A 14,921-nucleotide genomic window follows, 5' to 3' on the forward strand; every position below is an offset into this window, starting at 1 on the left:
ATTTATTCTACATCTTTTCCCTCCCCCAGGAACACTGGATGGAAGCTTTCAGAACTTTTTTCTGCACAAAATACTAGGCTGCTTTAGGCTGTTCAGAAGAATTAAAAGGGTTAATTAAAAAAAAAAAAAGATGCAATTGGATAGCTAACCCTATATTTATTTATTTTATTCAAAACAAAAGGTTTTGATCTGTCAGTGAAGTTCAGTCAAGCTCATGTCAATGACCAGCCAAAGCCTACAGGATTTCAGCATAATGCAAGTATCAGAACTACCAGACAACCACCTTGGAAGCCTGCAGTATAAACAGATATTCATTCTGTACTCTAAAAATGTGCTGGTTGGTATTGTAAAGTCATAAAACTGTTTTAAACAAGCATCTCAGAATTCCTTCAGTGGCAAACCATAACCAGTTGCAGTCAATCTGCTATATAATATTTTTAATTTGTTGAGTATAGAAGAAGTATGGTGTAGTGGGGTAAAAAAAAAAAAAGAAGAAATGATAGGAGCATACTATCCAAGAGGAGTTAGTGATGTAACAGCCTTTATATCATTATAGTGTGCTGGCCTAGGTTGTTCAAACTCTCAGATTGCTTCCCTGCTGTTCTAGACACTTAAGTAGCAGAATGCAGTCTTTCTTCCCAGCATTCAAGGATATTTGGTCTGATTTTACTTCCAATGCTAAGGGCAAAATAGAAGGACATAATTTAACTGAGAGTATAAACAAACAGAAGAACTGTTATTCTCAAGATATTTCTAACTGTACTTCAGTGATTTTTCTTCACTTTAAAACATGATAAAGTTATTTATTTTGGTGGAAATACCAAAAGTAGCATTTTGAAAAACTTGAAAGAGTTGCATGTGTGCATTAGTCCCCAGTATTTAAGTCAGAATTCTCTATCTTCACATTTTTTATTTTTATTTTTTTTAATTAAAATAATGGCCCTATGTAATTCCACTGAGGCCTGAGTAGAAAGCATTCATCAGTTCCTAATATTTACAAACATGTCTTCCCTACAGAGAAACTTTTGTCAAAAACCAAGTTCTCTGAACCATCTGAGTTAGGAATAGTAGGAATACTAAATGTAAAATAGCTAGCTTAGAATTAAAATAGTAGGTTATGTGCTACTAATGGACAATTTGTCCATTATTATATATTTACTTTTTCTAAATATCACTGCCTACTCAGCTATTCAAAAATCGATGAAATTCTTATGAGTGCCTACCATTGTTAGCGAAATATAGAAGATAGATAAATAATAGCTCTCCAGGGTACAATGTATTTTTGAGAATGGATTTAAAAACATATGCCAAAAGTTAATGAGGAATAAATTCTAACTTTTTTGAATTTAATCACCAATGCAACTCATTTACCTCATTAAAAAAATCAATAAAAAATCAAATTTGATGAAACATTTTAAAGACTGAACTTCCAACAACGTCTTTGTGTCATAAAGTGTATTTACACTTAGAAAATCACATCTCACAAAGACGAACGTGAGAAATGATGTCTACCAATAATCTTTCTGTATTAGAATTGATTGATATGAAGCAGTTAGTTTGGTAATGCAGAAGACATATGGACATGCAACCAAAGATAATAAAGGGATTCTTGAGCTTTCAAGAGGGACAAAAAGTTGCATCTTACAGATTCTGGACAATGTATTTATGGAGTAAACAGGGCAGTAAACTGATGTTAAACATTCCTGCGAAGTGGCATTCATTGACTTTTTCCATTCCCTTTAATTTCCTGATAAACGTATGTCAGTGACTCACAAAGTGTCACAAACGTGTTCCGCTTAGAGAGCAGAACAAAAAGATTGTACCTAAAAATCTAAATGTAGTTTTTCAAAGTTATCTTGTCTAGACCTTACAAGCAGAACAAATAATATCGCTACTAAAGTTTCACTCCTAGTTCCTAGCAAGTTCAGCCACATTTCCTTCAAAGTTGAAAAGTGCAAAGGGCAGAAAAGAAGCCCATCTAATTTTTTGTACATTGATATTATGTCAAGGCAGAACAATTCTTTATGGATACAGTTTAACACCTTTCCTTAATTAGGAAAAGCTATTGGGTTTTGAAATCTTTTGCATAAAAATTGGCTTCAATATGTCAATGCATACAGCTAAACCTCTCAAATCCTTCCCATCCTTCAACCTACTGTCAGTTTTCAAAATGTCACAGCTCTAAAATCCTTTATAAGTTTTTCCTGCAGGATTTCCATAGGTAATATTGAAGTAACAGTAGTAGCAAGAATGTGGGTCTTCTGAACATGTGACCACTGAAGTACAAAGCAGCTTCAACTAAGGAAACTCTGCAGCAGCAGCATGTCCTCATGAAGAACACCCAGTCCAACAAAAATTTCATGAGAAGACTGTGAATTCAAGTAAAGTATATTCTTCTCAATAGTAAAGTATAATAGTGAAATTATGAAATTTAGAGTAATCTGATTTGGTTGACTAGGTGCCAAATGCTTTCAGAACATAGTCAGAGAATGAGGTTTCTAAAATTCAGTTATTCAGCGGCATCAGAACAAACAAAACTAACAAGTTACTATCACACTGAATTTCAAGGAGATGAAGGGGGGAGTTGAGAACCTCTATTCTGAACACTTTATTTATATTGGGGTCATTTTTGTCTCTGTTTTCCCTCCGAATGGGTCAGAGTTTCAAATAACAGAAGTACTTTCTGGAACCATCCTTGTCATCTATTCATCTATGCTTGTTTTTTGTGTGTTTGTGGGTTTTTTTTCCTCCACAAACACCATGCTTTCTGAAACTGTCTAAAATTTTGCAATGCTGTCACATTATCCCATGTTTTGTTGCGCCATCTAATTTAAAATAAATAAATAAGTAAAACAACTCTGCTCTTGAAGTTCATCCATTGCTATAGAAACAGTTGTATATCATTTCATTGAATTGCTTGAAATGACTAATTGTGGAATAGTAGATGTAAGAGTTCATGTGTTGGTTAAAATTCATAGTCTTGGCTAGAGTCAATATGAGATACAAATAGTCGAATGTTAAAGGATGGTACTAAATAAACAAATATAAATGGTTTAAACATACTTCATCTAACCGTACTGCTGAACTGTGTGTTTTATTGAACTGCTCTTGAAGTGAGAAGACTGAAATGCACGATTTATTCCATTGCAGAACTCTGGATGATTTATCATTCCAGTAATTTGTTTTAAGTTAGAACTATCAGATCAATAGAAACTTAATAAATAGTCTTATGTTGATAAAAAGGATATATTGGGCCTAAGTAATCAAAATTAGGATGTCTAAATTTTCTTTTAGTACTTTATAGAACTTAAGACTGGGTTGATATATTGCAATCAATTTTTCCACCAATTTCTTTAGGAGAAAACACATGTTTAGATATATAGATATAGATGAAGGCAAACGATGCTTACAAACATGCACACACCCCTGTGAAGGAATTCTCATTTGCTTGTAAATTACCTTCATCTTTCAGAATTATAAAAATTCATCATTAACTGGCTGTAAGAAGGTGTGATGTTTTTATGATTTTTGGTTATTGGTATTCTACATCATAACATCACATAGTGCACTGGAAGTTAAAGAGTTAATGCTCCAGTTCCATGGATTGTGAATACTTCTGGGTACCTAGTTCTCAGAAGAGAATAAGAACTACATACTACATCCCCCAGAGGACTTTGCGTTGATCTGTTTCTGTTTTTCATTCAGAGAGAAAGACAAAACTGTTCCCTTCACTATACCTCCTGTATTGCTCTCCCTTGCAACACATTACTGAGCACAGGTTTTTGCTAGTACTGTTTCATCATTCAAACTAGCCACACCAAAGTTTTAAAAACATATTTATTTGTTTCATTCAGGAACTGCTTAGAATGAGATAATTTATGGCTCGTATTTGAGCTGAACTCAAAGAAAAATATCCCATTGACTTCAACAAGCAATGAATTGGGCCCAAAGGTCTCACTTGGGATTTATTCCTGGACTTCTAGTAAGCCTCCACACATCGCTGATCTTAACCTACCTTGAATTTATGAATGAATAAGGCCAAGGACATATATTTTAATAGCTATTTCAATTTTAAAACATAGTGAAAAACTGCATGTGTATTTTGATTAATCATTTGGTCATCTCTCTGAAATAATTTATCAGCCTATATAATGCCCTCTGTAGTTCATTTGTATTTTTCACATTAGTAAAACCTGTAGACAATAGGGAATATTATATGCTGATTAAAGGATACACATTCATTGTCATGCAAATGACGATGACGTCAAATGTTATGATTAGGGAAACTGACAAAAATAGAAGGGCATAATTCAGGAAACAATAACCCACCCAAGATGTGGTAATTCTGCAGATTTAATTAAAAAACGTACAGAATGCGTTACTGTCAATTAAAGCACACCCCATGGAATTCATTAAAGCCTTCTCCCTTGTGCAGGTGACAAACATTCCATTATGCACAGGAGAAATAAAGCATAGCACAAAGGGGTAGTGGCAAATTAAAAAGGGACTGACCTTTTCATAGCACAAAATTATATTATTCAAAATTCAAGGAATTTGGACAAAAGGGATGAAACGAGAGGAAAAAAAAAGCCAAAGAAGAGGTCTCATTTGTTTACAGAGCAGTTAGGACAGAGAATTTACAATGGTAATTAAGCTATTATTCAATGACAAAAAGTAAAAAAAATAAAAATAAAAAAGCAATTACTAAAGAAACCTCACTGACACCTGGCCTAAAAATATATATATCTTGGTTGCAACGAGAGAACTCCTCTTTACACTGCTTTATCCAAAATGAAACAAGCCAAATTATTCCGTCACCTCATTTGTCTTTTTTCTATTCTTCTCTATATTCTTTTCGTATCGGACTAAAGTACCTTTCACAGCTCCCATAAGCAGCTGTAGACAGGCATTTACGTGGTCTGGAAGTACTTTCCATATTTCTTTATCACTCCTAAACTACTTAGTGTCATTTACTGTATCACTGGAAAAAAAGATAAAATTGAACGATGTAGGTTCCATTTGTGTAGTCTTAAAAAGCAGTTGTGAGTTCATTACAAACAGCTACCCAGATTACAGAGTTTCGTTCTCTGGGGATATTCTAAACCCACCCAGATGCCTGCCAGTGCAACCTGCTGTAGGGAACCCTCTTCAGCAGGGTGTTGGACACGATGATCCCCAGAGGTCCCTTCCAACACTTAGGATTCTGCGATTCATTAATCTTTCCAAGCTCCCCAGTTCTGGGAAAGAAACTGACTTTGCAATGGAGCCTTAGTATACAGCTTAAGTATATCTTAGGTCAATTTCAAGTAAGCAGCCAAGTCCAATGAAAAGTATTTTATTATACTAAGATGAGATCTTCCACTCCTTCTAATATATTCACAAAGTAACTGTAAGTCTGACCTACAGAACCACACCAGAAGCTTCCAGGTCAACAAATAACATGCATACATGTATATGAGCATGACTCTGAGGTGATACTGTATAAAACAGAAGTAATTCTCAAATGAAAGTCAAGACCAGGAAACTCGAGTGCTTACATTTATAAGCTTACCTTTTAAGCATAATTATTACTGTGTCTTATAAAATTTAAAATTGGTATAATTATTTTTAGTAACTTGCTTGTTTTGACTTAAAGCTGTAAAAGATTAGTTTGGCACTTTTCTTCCTTTTGCATTTCATTTCTGTCTCCCAAAGCTATTTTAAGCCTTTTGGTACCCTCCTTAGACAAGTGCTAATAGAAAAATCTCTCTTATGTATGGAGTTGAATGCAATCTGCCCAATTTCAGTTACAAAGTCAAAAATACAGCTATGCAAGCAAAGAAGGAAAATCAAAACAGTTTTCCTAACTATTTGTTATGAGCAGACACATCAGCTAAATTCCAGTTATAGGGTCAATTTAATTAGACAGGGTATTGAACACGAGTGTCTAAGTGCTAAAGGAGAATGAACTTATTCATGGTATCTTAATATACCTTCAAAATCATCAGATGCAAATCACAACAAATTGAAGAAGTGACGGTACTGTATTACTTAGATGCACTCAGATTCCAAGCCTAACCAACAATAGTCAGTTTTACAAAAAACATTTCTAATGCTTCAAGCTTAACAAGGTCAGGTATAAAACTTGGCACTGCATATACCAGAGCTGCTATTTTGACTATAGTGCAGGCCAAGATCTGGCATATCATACCTCCTATCATCAGCACCATTATTTCTGTACCAACAACATGCTGGCCTTATGTCTACCTCTTGCTAGAAGTACAATAGATGACACCCATAAAGGTAATCTTCAGCTTGCCCGTGACATTGAGATTGCACAGAGGAAAACAGTTGGCATGAACAAGAAGTGAAGGGGTACTCTGGTTTCTCCTTTACTGACTTCAAGTCAGCCACCTCAACAGCCAGATTAGCTCTGCACTTTCAAGTAATGAGCAGACTGGCATCTAAATATCACATCTCTTCTTTATCCATTATTATGAGTATACGAACCTAGGTATAGCTGCACTCGTCTTCTCTATACATTTTTTGCCCTAAATCTAGAATGGCTCCAATTTACCAAGACCATTGTAACAAGAATAAAGCTGGCTATTACACAGGTCCCAACAAAAGCAGAGATTAAATTACTTAAATAGCCTGCGTAATTAAGCACTTAATAAAAACAAATATTTGAGCACTCGCTGCTTGAAAGAGGGAGATGTGTTTTTTCATTCAGTTTCACAGTTTTCCACCAAAAATATTGCTCTTTTCATTACAGCATAAGTTTTCTGGGTGCAATCTTGTAATGAATATCATATTTCAGCAAATATTCAAGATACAGAAAGTAATTTAGAACAGCAGCAATCAGATTTCTGGAACTTCCCTATTCCAGTCAGCCGTGTTCCGGGATAATACACAATGTTCCTAACTGTCTCCAAATAAGTAATGCTTAGGTCAAGTTTAACGAATATTTAAGGTTCATTGGAAACTGCTGTCCAACTCCTGTGAAATTCCCCAAAATGGCTTGACTCAGTTCCCATCTTCTAAGAACGACTGTATCACTTTAAAGTTTCAAATTTATGTCTGCTCAATCACCATTTCATTGATTATTCCAGGCAAACACTGCATTTAAATAAAAGAACTATTTTCTTGCTTGAGCTAATTAGTACAAATGATCAATTGTTTTAAGTGGATGTTAACAGAAAAAAACTTTCATAAATTGTCTCATTTGTTTATTTTTAATCAAATTTAAATGCGAATGGATTACAAAAAGGATGCTTTTAAAAACATTAATTAAGGACACAAAATCATACCCTATAAATGCATCTGCTGCTTCTTACTACGTGGAATCGACCTCTTGCTGCTGTTCAAATAGAAATGGATAAGAACTTTCCTCCTTTTCCATAAAAAAAAAGTAATTACTAAGCAACAACAAATCACTCAGAAAAATTTGAGCAGGTTACAGAAGGCCTGAGCAGCTCATTCTGTTTTATTTACTACAGCTTTTGGTGGCTTTATATCACCCGGTCATCTGTTGGCACAAAGTGTTTAGAGAGGAATTCACCAGCATCTTCTCTGGATCTCTCGGTTAGATTCTATAGCCCAGGACCAATTTCCTTTGGGTAGATGTGCCCATTCGCAGACGGTAGGTTCTGAAAGCAAGGAATATTTGTAAATAATTTGTTTACAAGGCAAGTAGTTGCGCACACAAGTAACCAGTTGGTGGAGTTTACAAATACATTAGCTAGATAGCTTTGGGAGTAAACAGTAGGCAAATGTTTTCACAAGCTGTTCCCAAAACTATTTTCATACAGAAAGATCTTTATCATCATTTATCTTAATCTCATCAAGCCAGAAATGTTGTGAGAAAGCACTTGTTTTAATTGTTTGGTACAATGGCCTGCAGTTGCTAACAAACCCTACTATTTTCAACTTAGGTAACACATGGTGAAACCATCTAGTGTTTATTATACCACATTACAGACTCTTCCATGACGAAGTTTAGACATATAAGTAGTTTAAAAGTAGTCTTGGGTAATAGCTCCTTTGAACGTTTAGCACCTACATTTCCTCCAAGTATCTTCTCATTCCTACCAAGGATTCAGAGGGACTCTTTTCAACTCATCCTCTGCATATAATTCATTGTAACTCAAAGTTCAGTTCCTCCTCTCTTCTTACCATCAGATGATTAGATAAGTGACACGAGGCATGTTTTCCAAGAGTCCAAAGCTCTTGCTCAAAGAAACATGAAGTCCTTTCACACCATACTTTAGCTGGTTCAACAACTGCTAGTTCAAGCTCCTTGTTGCACTGATTACAGTATGTTACTACCCATAAAGAAGCAGCAGCTCACGCCAATGGTTGTAAGCTCTGTGTTATGTCTCTATTTGTCTCCCAAAATGATTCCCTTTTAATGTTCAAGTAAATGTAAGAATTTTGCTCAGCTGCAAGTAGACCCATCACCAAACCTGCTTCTTCTCCTGGAGAACTTTACAATGTATCACATACCCTCAGCAGGATCTCTGGTCTTACACTGTACATTCTGATCTCCCTTCTTTTCCCATCTGACAATGCTTTTCCCACCATGTGTGTAACTTCGGGAGTACGATCTCATTCCCATAATGAAGACATTGTGTGAGAACTTGCACAGCTGGAATGCTGTCGTGGATGGCCATGTTCTTTTTAGGGAAGACAGACAGGCAAGGTGGTGGAGTTGCTGTTCCAGTGAGAGAACTTTAGCATATTAAGCTCTGCCTAGCAATGAATGAAGAACTAGTGGAGTGCTAGTGCGTGAGGCTCAAGAGGCAGGTAAATGCTGGTAACTTCACTGGGGGTGTTTGTTACAGGTCAGGATAAGGAGGTTGATAAACCTTTTTCACATAAGTGAACATAGCCTCAGAGCTGTAGACGTTAGTTCTCACGGTAGACACAAACCACCCTGCCAGTTGTTAGGAAAGCAACACTGCCAGGCATGCTCATTCCTGGAGGTTCCTTAAATGTGTTGAAGATAACATTTCTGACACAGGAGATGAGGGAGCCAATGAGGAGAGGAGTGCTACTGGAGTTTGTTCTCCCTCTCAAGAATGGGCCAGTTGGGGATGTAAAAATTAGAGGCAGCCTTGAGCATGGAGGCTGTGAGATGATGAATTTCAGGAAGATAGAAAGCAATGAGTAGTATTGAAACACTGGACTTCAAGAGAGAAAAGTTAGTCCTCTTAAGGGACCTGCTTGGAGGAATCCCCAATGTTAAAGCATTGGAAAGGGTCCTGTGAGATAAACTTGAAGAGGAGAAGAAAGATTGGATTAGGAGAGCAAAGACCTGCTTAGTACCACCTTCAGTGGGGGAGTCAAGGATAACAGAAATTGACCAACTTGCAAATGGCAGAAAGATTAGGGAATGTGTGGGCCTGCTGCTTTATGAGACAGCTGTTCTCTATCACATCCTCTATGATCTTTCCTGTAGGAAACGTGCCCGAGGACAGGAGGATAGCCAAATCACTGCAATCATCAAAAAGGGCAAGAAGTGTGACCTGCGTAATAGTAGTCCTGTCAGCCTCTCCTCTGTACCTGGAAAGATGATGGAACAACTTGTTTTAGATGCCATCTCCAAGGAACTCAAAGCCAAGAAATTCCTAGAGAGTAGCCAATGTGGAGTCACCAAGGGGAAATCACGCTGGACCAATGCTGGTAGCCTTCTATTCTGGTTAAATGAGAGAATGGAGGTGGATGATGCGTATCTGACTTCAGGAAAGTTGGGTGAACTTTGAGAAGAACAGGCACAGGGTCCTGCAGCTAAGGAGAAATAACCATACGCACTGGTACAGATTAGGGACTGGTCTGCCAGAAGAGAGACCCAAAGAGGAGAACTCGGAGGTCCCAGTGGGTCAGCCACAAGCCAGCAGCATGCCCTTGTGGCTGATAGGGCCAGTGTTATCCTGGGGCATATTAAAATGCACATGGTCAACAGATGGAGGGAGGGGATTCTCCTCTTCTAATCTGCCCTAGTGGGGCCACTGTTAATTAGTTAATGATCCCATTCAACTGTGGTCAAAGCACAACAGCTAGTTAATTCAGGATGTGATTCTACTTTCCTAGTGCCTTTACTTCAACAGAGTTTCAATTAGTTATTTTACTCATTAACTCAAGATGATATCCTCAGGCAATTAAAGTGTATATTCTCATAATATACAGAACAAAATCTTTTCTAGAGGGATGTCTAAAACATGTATTACTGAGACTTGAGGAAAAGTTTATTAAGAAAATCCATGAAATGCTTGTTTTCTTTCTTTTACAGAATCACAAAGCATACTGGATTGGATGGGACCTGCAACTCCTACCTCTTCATGAGACTTCCCAAAATTCGAATGCTGTGTCTGAGAGTGTTGTCTGAACATTTCTTGAACTCAGACAGCCTGGGGCTGTGATCACTGCCCTGGGGAGCCCATTGCAGTGCCTGATCACCTTCTGGGGAAGAAACTTTTCATAATATCCAACCTGACCCACCCCAATGGAACTCCATACTGTTCCCTCCACGCCTGTCACTGCCACTGGAGTGCAGAGCTTAGTATTGCTCCTCCATCTTCTTTGCGAGGAGCTGTAGGCTCCTGCAAAGCCTCCCTTCAGCCCTTCTCTGCTTTGGGCTGAACAAACAGTGGGACCTTGGTAGCTTCTCATATATCCTGTCCTCCAGAGCTCTCAGCATCTTGTATCGTAGAATTAATAAGGTTAGAAAAGACAGCTAAGATCACCTAATCCAACCAGCAACCTGTCACTGCCACACCACTAAACCATGCAACTCCACTCAACACTTTCCCTTTTCTTGAACACCCCCAGGGACGCTGGACTGCTCCCTGGACAGCTTGTTCCAATAACTCGCCCCTCTTTCCAAAAGAGAGTTTCTCCTAATATCCAACCTGAACCTCCTCTAATGTAACTTCAGGCCATCCCCTCTCATCCTATTGCTAGCTATCTGGGAAAAGAAGCTGACCCCCCCCATCTCACTACAGCCTCCTTTCAGGTAGTTGGAGAGACTGAGTTGTAGCCCTTCCTTGGACATTTTCTAAGAGGTTTTTTTTTTTTAGTACCTGCACAACGTTCAAAGCAAGGCTGTACTGCTGCAGAGTGAGATGATCCCTTCCCTCCCTTGAGTGATAGTACTTGGCCCAGTGTACCTCAATACAGTTAACCCTGTTGGCTGCCAGTGCATGTGGCTGACTTGAGTTTAACTTGCCACTGACCACAGCCCCGATTTCCTTTCTGCAGGGCTGCTCTCCAGCCTCTCATCCCCTAGTCAGTATAGATGCTGGGGTTAGCTCATTTCAGGTCCAGAATCCAGCACTTGCTCTCAAACTTCACATGGTTGGTGACTATACAGCCTGCTAAAGCATCAAGACCTCTCTGCAAAACCTTCCTATCCCTGAGGAGTCAACAGCTCCTCCTAACTTCGTATCATTAGCAGATATATTTAATACATATTCAAGTCCCATATCCAGATCATTTATAGAAATACTGAAGAGAACAGGCCCTGAAATTAGGCTCTGTGGAATCTTACTAGCGACTGTCTGCCAGCCTTTTGCAATCTCATGTATTGAAATCCTTTGAGCCTCTTTTGTATGGGACTGAATAACCGTTTAGTGTTTTGTTTGATTTTTGTTTGTTTTAAGACCTACAGTTAGGAAGGGTCATGTTCTCACACAGGATTTATTTTTCAGATTTGCTTGCCAGAGTTTTCCTTACATACTCAAACAGATAATACATTCTTTTAACTAGACCACAGGTGAAAACATCTGGCTTTTGTAATCCAGGCATTCTCTTAAGTGGCTGGATATTGCCGAGCAGCAATAACACATAGGAAAAGTTTAAAAAAAAAAAGAGATAGCAATTATTGAATCAGAATATATTAGACAGTTGAAGTTAATGGACACATCCCCCTAACATAGGAACATAACAAGATCAGTCTTTAATCAGTAATACATTCATAGCTAATGAGTAAAGATTTTCTCCCACTCAAAGTTGAATATTTTTATCCACTATAGTTGAAGTCATTTTGCTATTCCAATTCTCTGCATAGTAACATCATTAAGAGCAGAATACCTAGTAATAGCCAGAATGGCAGTGAGAAGTACACTTTGCAGTAGAAAGCTTAAGTCCACCAAAAACTCTTCCACTGAATAGTAATGTACTTCCTGAGCAAACACAAACAGAAGAGAACTTCCAGTGTATCAGTCTTTATAACATCTTTCCTTATAAACAGAAGTATAAACTCTTTACAATCTCTCTAGCCAGAGATCCAGGCTGTATAAGTGTATCCCACCATCAGTGAATAGAAGCAAGTAAATCCTCTCACATTTTTAAGTTTTATGGTAAATTAGAAATAAGTTCACTCACGTAGGCTTGGCAACAATGAAGAGCATTTGACTGTGAGGAGTTTCACAAATCTGACTTCTGTTCCTTTATTGTTTATATTGAGCACTGATCCCTAATCACACTTGAGGAAGCTTTAACCTTCTCTAATTTCTATGCTTTTGTGTGGTAATTATGTACATAGTAATCTCACTTCCACATTAAGTTGTGTTACCAAGCTGGTAAGACAAATCCCTCCCCACAAACCTACACAACAAATGTCAAACTACGGGGATTTTATTTTTATTTTTATTATTGAAAAAATAAACCATACAAGGACAGTAGTAGGTCTTTTAAATGTCTTCACCTGATTTAGCAGTTCTCAACAGTACATATGTTCTTAAGTACTTGACACTATAAAAAAATAGTGGTAGAAGTAGGAAAAGTAAGGAAAGAGGAAGGTTTTAGTTATGGTCTTGCAAATCTTATTGCTTATAGTGTAAGCTACTAAGACTACCTATATACACCAGTCTTGAAGAAGACAGGCAGAACTACTTCCAGGAGAAGTGGAATTACTTATCCTTCTAAACACATTTTCCAAGAGACAAGATCACACAGATGTCATGAGCCTAGTAAACAAACACAAGAACGGAACAAACAAATTCCAAGGAAGAAAAAATGAGCTCTTGACTCAGTACCTCAACTCCCCTTTTTTCAATTATTTATCGTGAGTTAGGAGGTCAAATCTCTTACTTAAAAGAGCTGCGGGAAGAATTTGCTTGATTCCAAGACAGGGCAATTATCTACCTCTTAAGAGAAATTTAATTGCCATATCCCAGGAATTAACTGGTTTTCAACAAATCTGATTTCCAGGCGCAATTTTGCGATGGCAATTTTTTTCCCTTCCAACTCAAAGTATTTCACTTAATTTTCTTAAAAAAGAAAAAACCCACAACAAACAAACAACAAAAAAGCCACCACACACAACACTCCAGGAAAAGTTTCTTTTTGAGGCTCAAATGATTAACACCACCATATATTATGTGCTCAGAGAACTCAGTTTTATTTACCCCATGGAAGCCATTTGGAAGGCCCACCTTCAGAAACAGTTAAGAATTTCAAGAGTTCTCAGACAGGTGAATTCACCTTCAAGTTAAGTTTTTTTCAGGGATTAAAAAACTAAAACATTTTTCCCTTTCAGACGGACTTGCTTAGAGGTGAAGTGACCTTCACCCATGAAACTGCAAAGAACTGTATGCTCAGATAAGTGTTTAGTAGCATATCATGTTATCATCACACTATAGAAGTTCCTCACTCTCTGAAGCAATTACCACATTCTTCAGGCAGCAGTTATTACCTTACAAGAAAAGAAATAAGAAGTGAAATTTTAACTTGTAAGATGAAAGGAATTTGAGTAGAAATCATCATTTGGAAGAAGAAAAAAATAATTAAAATGCAACCAAAAAGAAAATCTAACATCCAGCAGCTAAGGGATTAACCATCCAGGATTAACTGGAAGTTCTGACTCCTTACTCTCCTGAGCACTTCCATAAGATCTTTGAGCTCTTAGATTTTTAGATTCAGCAACCCTCTATTAAATTGCTTAGGCTCTCTCTGGGGTGCAAAACAGAAGGGCGACTGACTGACTTTTTACATTATCTGTGAAATCCTATTACATGATGGAAAGTACCACAATACCAGCAGGAGGACAAAACCAAACACAGCAGCCATAGATACAAAAAGAAAGAGAGGAAAAAGAAGAAAAAAAAAAAAAAATCTGACCTACCTTTAGAAGGCCTTAGGAAAGCAGGAACCTCTATTAAGATACCATTTCCTCCACTGCCAACCCTTAAATGAGGTCTGGGAAGGGGTGGTCCCTGACTCCACCCCTTCCAATCACTCAGGTGCATGCACCTGAGTTTCCCTGGTTTGGTCCTGCCTTCCTACCAGGTGCTTCATGCTTCAGGCCATGACTTAGCAGTTCCACTACAGTCTGTCAGTGAGATGACAAGGTGGAATGGCTTTAAACTAAAAGAAGGGAGATTAAGATGAGATATTTGAGGTAGGAATTTTATACTCAGGCTGGTGAGGCACTGGCACAGGATGCCCAGAGAGGTTGTTGTGACAGCCCTATCTCTGGAGGTGTCTGAGGCCAAGTCGGATGGGGCCCTGGGCAGCCTGATCTAGTGGGTACCAGCCCTGCCATGGCAGAGGTGTTAGAACAAAGTGACCTTTCCATCAACTGAGGCTGAGCCTTTTTTTTTTTTTTTTCATTCACGGTTTATGATTGTGTAGAGATGCAACATCATAAGCCATTCCTAAGATAAGAGGACAGCTGGTTTTTGATCAGGTTTGCTTTTGAAAAAAATTTATTCAGTTTTGGAAAAGCATAAGTGCATAAGTGATGCATCAGTATCTCCAATGATTTTCAAGTGCCTAGCAAGGCTAAGTGTTTGAGTTAGTCAATGATTGCATTGCTGAATTCACAATGTACAATTTATTATTTTTTTCTAACTAATGTTCTAACAAGTAATAAAATACAGACCACAAACTTGCCTTGAAATACAGTGATACAACTGATAGAAGGACTATATAAATACTCA

The 14,921-nt window shown here is 37.7% G+C and overlaps 1 long non-coding RNA gene across 1 annotated transcript; it reads right to left on the bottom strand.

Annotated features, from left to right (window-relative positions):
* Positions 1–7,191: 7,191 nt before the first annotated feature.
* Positions 7,192–13,672, bottom strand: LOC109367503. Its single transcript, XR_002114680.1, has 2 exons — positions 13,546–13,672; positions 7,192–7,628 (listed from the first exon to the last, which is right to left on the bottom strand). It is a non-coding gene; the product is annotated as an uncharacterized LOC109367503 (long non-coding RNA).
* Between the last annotated feature and the right edge of the window lie 1,249 nt (positions 13,673–14,921).

This window comes from Meleagris gallopavo, chromosome 4 (genome assembly GCF_000146605.3).
Source record: "Meleagris gallopavo isolate NT-WF06-2002-E0010 breed Aviagen turkey brand Nicholas breeding stock chromosome 4, Turkey_5.1, whole genome shotgun sequence".
Taxonomy (NCBI): domain Eukaryota; kingdom Metazoa; phylum Chordata; class Aves; order Galliformes; family Phasianidae; genus Meleagris; species Meleagris gallopavo.